This window comes from Candoia aspera, chromosome 2, assembly GCF_035149785.1.
Source record: "Candoia aspera isolate rCanAsp1 chromosome 2, rCanAsp1.hap2, whole genome shotgun sequence".
Lineage (NCBI taxonomy): Eukaryota > Metazoa > Chordata > Lepidosauria > Squamata > Boidae > Candoia > Candoia aspera.
In genome coordinates, this window is record NC_086154.1 from 227192437 (window position 1) to 227207073 (window position 14637).

A 14637-nucleotide genomic window follows, 5' to 3' on the forward strand; every position below is an offset into this window, starting at 1 on the left:
ATTCCACCTTGCAGGATACACTCCAGAGATGAACAAGATGCCTGAATCCCAAGGACCTATGAGCTTTTAAGCAAGGAAAATGCTTAAAATGGTGCAGTCTTATAGAGGAAGAGGCATTAATCTATGGTTACCTCCACGTTCATGATCCTTAGCCAAAGAATCATGGGATGACAGTTCTTGCTCCTTGCCATTTAGCTAATCAATATCTCATACCTTTGCTACATGCTAAACTTATATCCTTTCTGTGTGGGAACAAAACCAAACAATGTTGTGGTCAGGCCTGAGCTGTCTACAAATTCTTATTATTCTTACCTTCTCACTAGATCCGCTCTGTTGTGTTCAGTTAGGCTTACTTACTATTGCAAATAACAGTACAGCCTATATATTTCTATTCAAAAATGTCATTGATTTCAATAGATGTTTTGCCAAGTAATTCAGTACAGAATGAGGTTTTCATAAACTGAAATTCTAAGCCAAATTTTAGTTGGTGAATGAATGAATATTTTTATTACAGTCGCTGACCAGAATTGCAAACAAAAACACATTAAAAAATAAAAAAGTAAAAACAAAACAAGATAAAATATTACAATTAGTGGTGGGTTCATCAGTGGATAATCAAAGTCTGCCTAATTTTACAGGCAGTATAACAAAAGTTAGCTACATTCAAGGAGGCTAAATCATACTGCTCTGATAACAGCATCTGTATATTAAAAATATCAGAATTTCCTGGGTATTTTACCAGGTAAGAAGTTACAAGTTGGGTACTTGAGTCCTTATAGAGGGTACAGTATAGCAGGACATGAGCTGTAGTTTCAACAGCCCCTTGTCCACAGGGGCAGTCTCAGTTCATAGGGGACTTTTTTGTATCAGCCCTCCAAAACCGCTGTGGGGAGATCTTAAAGCATGCTAAAGTTAGCTCTTCAGAATTTGGAAACAGTTATATGGTATAAGTATCTTGCTGGTTTGTAAAAAGGAGCTTGACTGCTCAGAAAAACATTCTTAGGTAGAGCAGACTGGTCCTGTTGGGCTTCCAGGTCTTTGACACATTGTTTAAATGTGTTCAGTGCATGCTCATAACCCATCATTAGGAATGCCTCTTTGGAAAAGCCAAGATGTTGACATTTTTGTGAGATTGTCCTGAACCATATTGATTTGTAATTGTCCTCAGTAAGGAAAGAACGCAAACCTGTGGAAAAGAACAGTAACTTCAACCAATGTGCTATGATACAGGCCCATGGAACTGTTTCAATGTTAGACAGCCCTTCCTCCCTCCTTAATACTACATTCAGAACACAAAGGGCTACCTGGAATATGTGTGAGGTGAAAGGTCCCCTGTGCAAGCACCGAGTCATGTCTGACCCTTTGGGGGGACGCCGCTTTCGTGATTTTTCTTGGCAGACTATAGCAGGGTGGTTTGCCATTGCCTTTTACCGGTCTCGGAAGGATGGAAGGCTGAGTTGACCTGAGCTGGCTACCTGAGAATCCAGCTTCTCCTGGGATCGAACTTGAGTCGTGGGGAGAGTTTCGGTTGCAATACTGCAGCCTACCACTCTGCGCCACATGAGGCACCTAAAGGTGAAAGATTGGACCCTTTCAAGAGGAGTAAAGGAAGTGTAAGGTCCTAATTGGGCACTGAAAAGTAGTTGCACACAAGCCTCAGTGCTGCTGGTATATGCTATACTCCTCTGGTAAAGTGAAAAGACTGAATTGCGGCCACTGTTTTTTGAGCATTTTGTATATCATAATTTTGGTGTGCACTATGTTTGGTGGAGTTGTGGAAACCATACCCAAATATTCAAAAGATTTCACTTATTCAATACTCTGGCCATTTATCCTCCAGGCAAGCAGTTTAGGACTCTTTGCAAAGATCAGGATCTTAGTTTTACTACAGTTGATTTCAAGAGCTTCCTCAGAACAGTAATTGGCCAGAGAATTCAGAGCTTGTTTAAGTCCAATTAACATTTGTGACGGAAGTACTGTGTCATCTGCATACAACCAAGTTGCAATATGTCTGTTTGCTAGTTTGGGGGGGTGATGTTCTACTTGATTTATTTTGGCCACCAGTAGATTTAGGTACAAATTAAACAGCAAGGGAACCACAATGCATCCATGCCTCATTCCTCTGTATGTTGGAATTTCATTAAATTTTACTTGTGTTTTTGGTGTTATGTGTCCTATCTTTAAACCCACCCTCCCTTCCCTTCCCTTCCCTTCCCTTCCCTTCCCTTCCCTTCCCTTTTCTCCTCTATCTCTTTTTTGCCTCTTCTAAAGCAGTTGGTTCTCTCTCTATTAATTACTTTTTTAAAAGTGTTTAATAAAGATATGCTGGATCTTATTCAGAAAAAAGGTGTTTTTTTTCTGATTTAAAAATGGAAACTAGCAATTAAAACCAGTAAAGCTATTCTGGTTTATGAGTTGGAAAACATTTTTTCTCTTTTTTTAAATATAATTTGTATTAAAAGTTTTAACTACAATAATAAAAGATAATACAAACTAAAAAGAGAATGAGAAAAAAGAGAATAAAAGATGCAAGAAAGAAAGAAAGAAAGAAAGAAAGAAAGAAAGAAAGAAAGAAAGAAGAAAGAAAAAGAAGAAAGGTGAAGAAAGCAACTTCCCACTCTTATCACAAGTATAAACAGTTTCACCATCCCTTTACCTCCTCTTAGTTAACAAATATAAAACATCATCTCATAACTCAGCTCTTAACTATAGGCAAGTCCAATAAACAACGTCTTTTCCAATCCAGGTGTCAGCAAAAAGTCTAAATAAAGCCCTAAAATAATCACATTAGTTAACAAGTATAAAACTCATTATTCCATATCTCAACTCTTAATTGCAAGAAAATCCAATACACAACATCCAGATGTCAGCAAGTCCAGAAATAACTTGCCCAAATATCAATATATCTCACTTTAACCTTGATCAAATAAGCCAACTTTATGTTTCTCCTTTTTATATAAAACAATTTTGCTTTTTAATCCATTAAAATGATCCTTATCCCTTGTCTCTAATGTCTTCAAAACTTTAACAAGCCTCTTTTGTAAGTCCAGCAGGAAGAAATTATTCCAATTTCTCTCTTGAATTGGCATTTTTATTTCCTTCTTAATTTTTAGAGGCTCATCTGATTTGTTTGTTTTGTTTTTGTTTTTGTATATCCAGTGATAAATTCTTGTTCATATTGTTCTCCATAATCATGTCAGATAAATTTTGTTCCAAATATTTTTCGGTAACAGCATCTTCTGGTGTGACAGCTTCTTCTGGGAACAAGGTGTTCTTAAAAAAATACAACTTAGCTGACATTGTTGATTTAAAGTCCCATTGCCATTCCTCAACAATATCTCTGAACATCATTATAAGTTGCTTATATTGTTATCTCCAATATCAAAAATAATTTCTTTCCCATGAAAATGCATTTATTCTTTAAAATTAATTTCAAGGTCTTAATATTCAAAATCAAATATTCCAATTTTTTTTGAGCCCTTAATCTGTTTAAAACTTTCTATAGCCAAAACCTTGTCTTGATTTTTGCTGTTTATTTTGAATTCTTAAAGCTTATAAAGATGCAGTTTCATTTTCTTATATTAAGGATTAAAGACACTCACCTGGTGTTTCCAGCCTTGTTATTTTGAAGGTGTCTGACTTCTTTAAAGAAGTTAATAGGCAATTTCTGAAAGTGGTTAGCAAAGGAAGTATGAACTTAATGTCCTTTGAAGGCTCTGACTGCGGCTGGAGCAAGAATGGCAAATTGTCTTGTCTCCCAGTTCCCCCACCCTCTGGAGACCACTGTCTTGCAATCTCCCTGTGAAGAGCAACCATATGGAACACACCGTTGGCAATCTCATGCCCTCTCTTCCTCCAGAGAGGGTCAAAGGAGCCAATCTACTCCTTGTTCTTAGCTGCAATTGTCAGCTCCGCAAAATACAGAACTATCTTCAGTCCACCAAATCTTCCCCAGAAGTGCTCAAAAACATTTTTTTCTCTTTTGTTGATATTATTTATTTTATTTATTTATTTTCTATCCTGCCTTTATTATTTTTATAAATAACTTAAGGCGGCAAATGTACCTAATACTCCTTCCTCCTCCTATTTTCTCCACAACAACAACCCTGTGAGGTGAGTTGGGCTGAGGGAGAATGACTGGCCCAAGGTCACCCAGCTGACTTTCATGCTTAAGGTGGGACTAGAAGTCACAGTCTCCTGGTTTCTAGTCCATTGCCTTAACCACTAGACCAAACTGGCTCTCTATTATATTAGAAATTGCAACAGATTTTTAGCAGCAAGTATTATAATCCACAAGGAGCTTCTCCTTCATTAGTTTTGCTATAGGTACTAGTAATATTAAATGTATTTTGCTTCCATTATAATTTACTTTTAATTCAATTAAATCAAATTTAGTTTTCATCCTGGTTCCATTCAAGTTTTGTGTTGGCCCTGTCCTTCTTTTGTGGTTCAACCATCAGCAGGTTACATAAAGTTTAATAGAGAGTGGTAATAGGCCTATCCAAAGTAACACACACCTGCAACAGATGATAAGGAATTCCTAGTATATTACTCAAATAAGTGAGTGGGCTGGCAGAGAAGAGAAGGATCTCTCTGTCTTTCACCATTCCTCTGGGATTCTGAGTGGGCCACTTCCTAGCTCCATCTCCTGTATCAGCCAACTTGGTAAAAGGTAATTTATTTCCCTGCTAGAGACTAATACCTTTCATTTCTGTGCTGGCAGTAGAAGAAAACATTTCTACTTCCTTGCACTGAGCTTGAAAGTTACTATCTTCTCAATAGACTAGTTTTAAAAAAATAGCATACTTTTGGGTTTATTTAAATGGCTACAGTAACAACAAAGATAAATTGAAGAGAGGTACTCATCTACTGTTACAGTGAGAATGTTGCCTTAATTGTTATAACACTCTGATTAGAACATGAAACCTATGCCAAAAGCAATATGGCAATAACACAGCCATAGTCATGGCTATATAACAACATGCTAATTTTTCCAGAGAAAAAGAAGAAAAAAAGTTTCAGGAGCCAGATTGTTTCAGGTCCCAAGATGATAAAATGGTCTTCTGAAAATTAGCATATACTGACTAGCATAGCTTGGCCATGAGCCTCAGAAAACACTACAAATAATATTTTTGAATAGCTCATAAAACTGAATATTAATCACATCTGTTTCCAAGAAATAGAGTGCAATTTAACTGTGTGAGGAGCATAAGGAGGCTGCATGATGAAAGAGGAAAAAGAAAAGCAAAGTAGCAAACCTATCTCTTGTTTTAGATACCTGAATGTCTCAAGTGATGCCTGGATTGTGTGATGTTCTGGGTGTCATCACCACCATTGTTTGAACTGCTGTAACAAACGTTTATTATTTGCACAAGGAAGTGAAAATGGTCTTCCTCTGTATTTGAGGTAATCAACCATTCCAAAGAATTAAGTTTTCTTCCTTTCCATGGAACATGTCAAAGCATCAGAGGTAACAGCCAGCTGATCTACTCCATGAGGTTAAGATTAAATGAAGTAGATAACTGACAAGTTTCTTGTTCTACAGTGGCACCCAGTTACTATGTAGGGAGACTCCAGCCTTAGAAAGCCTATAGTCAACTTCCACATGGGATATCCTGTTTAAAGATGATTAAATCATAGCTGTCATTTTTCATCTCCCTTTCAAAAAGAACAAGGAGAGTAAACTCCAATTCATACAAATTAAGTATGTAACTTTAAACCCCTTTGCCAAAGGGAAAGTCCTATTAAATTTAGTGGAGGTGTACAGGCATAATATACCTTCCCTTTCACCATGTCCATTTCTACCTGATACAATGGATTAGGATACACTCCCAGGTTATTAAACTGCATGCTACTTACTGGATCTTTTCTATTCCTTGGAATGTTCTTCCGTCTCTGGCAAGTAGAGCCACGGTGAAAACTGGGAGGGTAAACTTCTGACAGTTTTCATGCGTAAGCATCAACCATTAGATACAACACCAATATGCCTATTCTTTCCATTACTGGAAGTAACATACAGCCATGCCTGCGCTGTTGCCTATGGATTTCCAAGATCTGTTGGAATTACTTTTAAAATTTAAAAGTAATATCTTAATTCTTAAATCTCTAAAGAATCAGGTGCCTTTCATTTTATGAACCTGTACAGATCTGCAAGGAAGACTCTTCCGAAGGTCTTGCTACTCACAGAACCTGTTTGCTGATGATGGAGGGAGAAACTTTCCTCATTTGCTCTGGAATTGCAGGCGACCGCTGTTCTGTGTCTACAAATTGCATCAAAACACATTAGCTTCAGTTTAACTATTTGATTGTTTTAATGAGGATTTTGTATTATTTGTACGGTTAATTTATTTCTGTATTATATTTTTGTTGTTGTTATTCCCCTTGAGTGCCCTTTTTAGTTGAATAGGTAAGACATAAACCTGATAATTAGTTGCCTAAAATATCTATCATCTATCTCTATCTTCTATTTTTAAGGCTGCCCACTTACCAAGCCACTCTGGGCAGCTATAGTGGGTTAAAAACATCAAGATGCAAACTGACATATCAGTGAAAGCAATCATGCCTTGGACAAATAATCCTCACACACACACACACACACACACCACTTAGACTGGTTCACACAACATTCTAACCCACACCTGGAGAAAATTTTGTTCCAGTGTCCCCTTTTCAAACTACAGCTCCGTTGCAAGTATGCATGTTTGTATGCATAAAATATCTTCCTCTTTTTTGCTCCAGTGTAGAAGTGGAAAACACCTCAGCTGCAGCACTAAATTCATGTATAAAAAGTTTAACCACATAATAGAATATTTGACTAAAGCACAAGAAGACGAAACTTAATATTACCCTTGAAATTCTTTCGACTGTATATTTGATTTCGTTCCCATCTTCCACCACAGAAACATGAAAGAAAAGATCCCTTGGCATTATGTGGAGAAATTCTTAGATTAAGTAAAGCTCTGTAAATTCCATTGTGCCATTTCTTTCATTCAAACCTATTTTCCCTTGCTTGTCCTTCTATTCTTAAGGCATGTTAGAATACCACCTGAATCTCTGACTGCTTTAATAAGAGCAAAACTAACTTGCATGAACAGAGGCTATTGTTTTTATTCTTTTTTCTGTTTTTTTAACAAAATGTTTAAGCACTATTAGGAACAAATCAAAGCCTAATAGACTTTATACTTTTCTGCTCTGAACAATAACATTGTACAGTTGTGCTGCTGTTTTGACACTATCCCTGTCCTAAGCACAGATCAATGGAGAGTGTCATTTTATAAATCTGAAAAGAATTTTTTGGTTTTTGTCACCTTCGAAAGCCTTAAACTATTATTTTATAATACAGAGTGTCTGCAGGTGCCAATAAGAATTGGATGTTATTATGGGAAGTCCTCATCACACACATTTTAAAAGACTGTTCTTCCCTGGAGAGCATAAGCATGCAAGAAAGACAAAGAGTTGAGAAAAATGAAATAGAAGGGAGTGGGGGGAACCACATTAACTGAATGGAGATGTCTAAAATCCTCAGATAGACCATCTATTGTTTGCCTTCCAGATAATTCTGTCCCTTGAGTGTCAGCAACTTGTTCAGCAAATGAATTATTTGCTTGAACAATAGGTCCCATTTGCACATTACCTAAAGCAGTGTTTAACTGCTGTCTCTATGGTTGCTCCCGTATTGCTTCTAGTAACATTTTCTTGCCATGTGATTAGGGCAGATTGGCCTAAAACACTTGATGTCTGATCATGGTGTAAGTGCTTACCTTGTTGCTTCATATAATTGATAAATAGGGGTGGGTCAGCACATTGTAAGGGCTGTGCTACTACTAATGCTTTTAATTTTTTTCTGCTATGGTTTCCTGGGCTCATGTCAGAAGCAGCTGAACTATCTGAATGGCATACCAAACAGGAGATGTTTTTTGCTTCAGGGATTTTGGGAGTAGTTCAAAACTTTTATAACACATAGGAGCATAGGAGTTCTTCCTTATGGCCACATAAAGGTACATTCTTCTAGTCCTTAAGTTATCCATCTCCACCCCAAAATGGCCAGCCTAAAGTGTGATAGGGTAGGCTTGGGTGGATGCCTGGGATGGAAGCTTTAGCCACATTTCAAATTTCCCAAGCAAAAGGTTGCCAGGAAGAGACTGCTCTGTACCAGTAACCTGTCACTGAAGCTATTTCTGAATATGGATATACCTGTCTTTAGAACACAGGTAGACCTGTGTCAAAAAATAGCAGACAGGTTGGTGGGATGAGGAAGGTTGTGGCAGGAGCTCACACAGTTCACTCCAACATTCCAGGGCCATCCTTTGTGCCACTGACCTACCAGCCAGGCTATTTTCAGACACAGGTTTACTAGGCTTCCCTGGGCTAGAAATGGAAATTGGCAGAACTCTTGTCAATTTCACACCAGCTGCTAAATATCCCAAATAAATCAGTGCTAGAAGAAAGGCAGTGATCACAACAACTGCCCATAGTCAGCACAATAACCTATACGGTTCACAAAATAGCATTGTAATAAGCAAAATGGCTTTTCCCTCCCCTTTCCTCTAGTAAAAAAAAAAGTGACTGTAATGGTTGCCTATTCTAAAACACTATCAGACTCATGAGCAGGAATTCAAAGATATCTGATTTATTAAAGAATAGTATGCAGGATCACAGAGACAGCTGAGAAAAGCGTGCCAAATGCAAACTAAAAACCCTCGGTGCAAATGAAATCCCTCCCCCCGTAGAATCTTCCCAAGCTCACAATCCCAGGTGCTCCTAACAGCTTCTGATGGTCTGTGGGAAAAGTCCTTGAACAGAGCACATAACCCAAACACATTCCATTGTAATGAACACAGATACAGAGCTTGGTACAAGGTTTCACAGCAGCTCCCTCCCAAACAGAAACGTGCATCAGCGCCATGGCATGTTAAACGTTACAATGTATACTGTACATTGAAACAGTGAACATGACAGTGACATGAAATCCTTTGCCAGCAGAAGCAACAGTTAACGCATAATTCCTTCGTTTGGGACAGAACCCAAGACACACCTGCAGCCCTCAGTAAAAGACAATTAAGTACATGTTTAATAACAAGTCTAGTAGTCATCTAGAAGATCAGTATACTAGTCCATAAGGAGCCTGCATAATGCCTAAATGCAAAGCACAAGTCAGACATTATGTGGGTAGAAATTTCTGCAAAAATCAGTCATTCAATCTCCTCCATCAAAGACAAACTGGCCATGGAAATTAGTGACCAGTGACTGAAGGAGATTGGGTGTCCCAGCAGCAGCCTCAGCCAACCAATAGGACCTCAGCAGTTGCCTGCTTGCATCATCACCAAGATCATAAATGAAGTGTCACTGATTGTTCATGTGCCAAGATTTGTATCAGGAGAATGAATAATATGACTTTAAAACTGGAATGGCTTAGAATAAATTTAGGCCTTAGTCCAAGGTGAACTGAGGATGAGACAAAGACTATGTCATGAAGATACACCCTCTAAGTTAGTGGTGAATGGGATGTGAGGATATGCGCAAGTTGTCTAAGCCTGCACAGAGAAAGGAAATAAGTAGCACCATAACTGCAACTGCATTTGAGATAGCACAGAGCTTTGACTGCAAGGATGGGAGAGCTCAAGATCTGAAAAAGTTGGATTCACCACCATCACTCATATCTGTCAGGATTGACCTCTTTTGTGCACATGGGGGTCTCACATCCTTTCTGTTTAACTTGTAATCCTCTCTGTTAGTCCTGTCTTCCACTGCGATGAAGAGACACAGAGAGAAGGACTGTGACAGAAGTAAGAGTCAGCTGGCAGTCCAGTTAGAATTAGAATGTGTACTTTTGTTTAGCAACAGTTATCAGTTAAATCTAGTGTACTTATCAGTTAAATCTACTGTAGTTGCATTCAAACACAATTCAGACGCAAAAAGAAATCCCTTTATTTGCTTCAGCATCATTACATAAGCTACATGAGAACTTACGTTTCAACTTAATCTCAGGTAGAGCTGGACTCCAGAAACCTGTTTGTGTGAGATGTGAGGGAGAAGCTTCTAGCATGTTGGAATACACATGTTTGTCTGGGAGTAGCAGCAAATTAATCCTCCCTTTTCCTTCTCTCTCATAAATATACATGAATTTGGAATTAACTGCTGCTGCTATTGCCATTCTAACAGTCCAGTCAGCTTCTGAACATGGAATAGAGGAAAGGGTGCCATCTTGTTTTCTGTCTCAGGCACTGGAACATCTTGCACCAAATACTAGAAGTAATTGTTCTTGTTTTTAATGTGCATTTCTAAAGTGCTTAGAGTGTTACAAGCATGATCACAGTGCTCTTTACAACAGCTTTCCCAATCTAATGTCCTACAAATATACCATTGGATAAGCTGGCTGGAAATTCAGGCTACCTTGTATCAATCCTGTCTAGATCCCCAGCTAATACAGCATAACATCCTGTTTACCTTGGTAAGTCTTCATTTAATCAGTTTGACTATTCAATTTCACCTTGCCAATTTAGCCTATTTTAAAGAAAAATGTTGGAAATCATCCATTTTGACAATCCAATGATATTTCTCAAGTCCTGCTTTCAGGCATTGTCAATCACGTGAATTCATGCTTCTTGTTGACATGATTTAGATTCCTGTTGCCATTTGGGGATGCCTTGAAATTTCTTGAGCTAAACTGTTGCAGTAAAAACAAAAGAAGAGAACATATATAAAAGATCCAGGTTTTAAGAGCACAGAACAGAAACCACACATTCTTACAGGTAGGGTGCAACAGTATCAACCACAGGGGAACAATAAAGTTAGCAGGTTCCTTCTCAGCTTAGAGAAAAAGTTGTCTCAAGGCTGTGAGATATAACAGTTGAGCAATATTTGTAAAGACTTATGTGGCCTGAAATATGGAAAAGTAAGGAAAGGAACAGTGACCAGAAGGCTTCAATAATACATTTCCAATTCATTTTTATTGGAAATTGTATTTATTTATTTTTGCACATCCAAGTCATTCTTGACTGCTGTCAACTGCCTGGATGAGTCCCTGCAGTTTTCTTGGCAAATTTTTCAGAAGTGGTTTGCCATGCCTAAACATGCATAATTCCTCCTCCCTGCCCCAGTGACCTAAAGCTGGGAATGTACAGTTCTTCAAATACATCTATGGTGTTGCTGATTAATAGTTTAGAAAAGGATACAGTTTTCCTTTTTCTGTACAGCAGGTTTCATGTCTGTAGCTGCACAGCCCTGTTCATTCTTTTCAGTCAGATTCAAATATTCTTGTGGAACATTAAAGCCTAAGACAGAACTGAAGCACACATTTCAGTCCCCATTAGGAGACTGGAAAATTCAGTTCCCAATCTATTTACAACAGATCCCTCTCCATCCTATAATATTTAGAAGAAACATCTATAGCAGAAGCCTTCAAATTTTGAGTCTTCCCGTCTAGTATCTGCCAGGAAGGCAGAGAAAGACACAGAACCCTACTTCAAGGCTAATGGGAAGAGTCAAGAAAATGTGTTATGGCAGTGAGGCAATCTTAGGCAGAGTTCCTTTAGAACAAATATTCTGCTTACTGTTATGATATAATGATAGGTATCAGAGGAAATCGCCTCCTTTGCATGTCAAAATTTATGACATGTGTGAACAGGGAAGAATACATTGCCCCACATTTTAAGGTGTGGCTCAGCTTATGATATGCTACATAAAAGTAGACCACATGTTGTGAAGTCCTGTAAGTGGCACAGACTGAGTTCAGACATTGCACTAATCAAACATGTGATCAGTTTGGTTTTAGATTAGCACATGGCATTAACCCGGCCATAGCTGTTTATAAAATAAGGTTTCCAGTATAATCCAGTACTGGACCATCAGCCCCAATAAACAAATGGTTAAGAAAACTGCCTTAGCACAAAATGTGAACTTATCCATAGTATGAATGCTGAGTAATAGGCAGCTGCCCAAGTAAACCAATAATGGAGCCATCAAATCAGAGTGGAAGGGCCAAGATAAGGCATAAAGATTTTGTAATCTTTTAGTAATCAATCCATATTAGAGTAGCAATATGGAAGGAATCACCTTCAGACATCACAGATTAGCATGGCAGAGTTGTTAAAGATGACAGCTGGAACAGAAACAGTAGGACAGAGGCCAACATTGTGAACTCATGCCCCTGAATTTGCTATTCAGACTTAATAAGAATTTTGTTTGGGACCAAATGTTAGATTTATATCTGAAATGGCACAGCCATTTTCATCATCCTATCAGTTGTGAATCCTAAAGCATTTCTTCCTCCCTAAAAGATAACATTTCTTTTTCTACCAGGGCAAATGTCCACTTTACGACACGTAGAATGGTCATCATCTTCTGAGGGAGGCAAATATTCTTTAAGATGCTCCATTCCCCCATGGTATGCTAGGGTGGTTTATTTTATAAAATAAAAGCTCTTAGTGGAAGTATACCTATACAGTTTAAAAAATCTTATTGACTTGAAGTAGCAAATCAAAAACATGAGAAGGGGGGAAATGCTGTTTGTTATTTCCTTGACCCCTTTCCTGCAGTGTCAACCTGACGAGAAAAACGCCCCTTCATACAGACAAAGAGAAAAGTGGCTTGGGATAATGTGGGAAATAGATTAACCCTATGTGGTTATCACATAAGTGTCAATAACGAAATGTGAACAGGCTCCTGCATTGTTTCCTTTGAAACGTCTAGTCTCGCACCTGTCATACTTCAAGATAACTATCCATCATGGAGTCAAAGTGGCAAGCAACTGTGTGGTCCTTTGATAAGGAACAGTGACACAATTTGTCTCTTCCTCCTCCCACAGATTTCAAGTAATGGGCTAACAGCAGGTTAAGACAGCAGAAGAGTAAATGTGAACATTCAGGCAACAAAACCAAGCACAGCTGCAGAAACTGCCTATAAAACACTTTGGGTGAGATGAATACTGGAAGTAGCATGTAAAATTAAAATTAAATCAATCATAAATGTACTCTTCATAAAAAGAAATTATTTCCTTTATATTGGAAGCTTCCTTAATAGAGAACTATGGTAAAAGCCAAGCCACAGTCCTCACTATTCATTATTACCCAGCCCAGAGTGGGAAAATATTTCCCAAAGAGTAAAATGAATTAAAGTTTGGAAATGACAATAAAAAGCATTTTTAAAAAAGGATGATATTCTTCCTACAAGCTAGGGGGAAAAAAAACATTTCTTTTTCTCAGAAAAAAAAAGGGTTTGCCAAGCCTGCAATCCTATACATACATCAGGAGGTCTGACTAATGCCAAGAGGGTTTATTTTCAATAAAGTTTGTATCAGATCAACTGCATTAACCTTGGCAGCTGATCTGCTATGGACAATTATCTAAGCTGAAGATAGGAAGCTTCTTCTACTGAGATAGATCTTTGATCCATCAACCCTGGCATTGATGATATTGATGGAGAGTAGCTCTCCAGGTTCATCTTCATGGTTGGAGATGCCAGAGACTGAATGAGGAATTTTGCCTGCAATGTCTGGGCCCATCGCTTACCAGTGCCTGCACTCCTATTTCTCATGCTAAAGTACATGCATTAAGCAGGAGAGAAATATCATGCTGTTCATCTTCCTGGTAATTAGTACTTTTTCCCCCCTTCTATCATTACTAAAGCTGTAAAAACAGCAACAATGTCTGAAATTATTATACCATTGCATCCGTGCATCCTTTCACCACAGACAGATGCTTGATTAATTTTGGCTGCTACACCTGGCTAATCTACATAGGTAAGATCTTTTCAGTCCTTTTTCAAGAACTTCAACTGTCTCCTTCAACCCCTTTTGAAGCATGCTGCATCTAATATATCAGAATAACTAAGCCCGCATGAGTGCAATCTTACAGTTGGCATTCTAAAGAAAATGAGTGAAATATCAGCCTTTCTACCAATTGGTCCGCAGGAAGAATGGGTTTTATTAAAACCATATATTTTTAGTATAAAGTGGTATTCAGTTTTACTGGACTCTCCAGACTAGATGATGCCATGAGCTTTCTTCCACTAACTGCTATATCTATGAGAAGCAGTGGAGAAGGAAAGGGGAACTCTATTTATTTTGCAGCTCCTACCATTTCTTCTCCCAGTGCCTTAGAACAGTGTTTCTCAACCTCAGCAACATTAAGATGTGTGGATTCCCCATGCTGGCTGGGGAATACTGGAAGTTGAAGTCCACACAACTTAAAGTTGCTGAGGTTGAGAAACACTGCCTTAGAAGAATGATGGTTGCAAGGGAGCATTTGATGGGAAAGGAAATGGCAGTTGGGCTACTGACAAAGAAGTTCAGACCTGTATATTGTCAATGTCTGCTGCCAATTAAAGCTATTAAGATATGGAAGAAGCCTCTCCACCTTTGTAAAACAGAAGCTTCCACTCACACTGGTAAACTTTTTTCAGTAGTTGGAGTAAAATGCCCACATTTCTGTGGCCCAAATTTTACCCCATCCCCATTTTTGAAACAGAAGAGTCTGATGGTAAAATTTGGCTTAGCCTAGCCCTACTTTTTGCAGAAACTGCACAAGAAATAAGACATTGCATAAAACGATAAAGAAAAGGAAAGGAAACGCAGTTAAACCACAAGAGGCTACCAGCTTGCCTGGCTTCAAAATAGAATTGGACCAATTCATGGAAGTC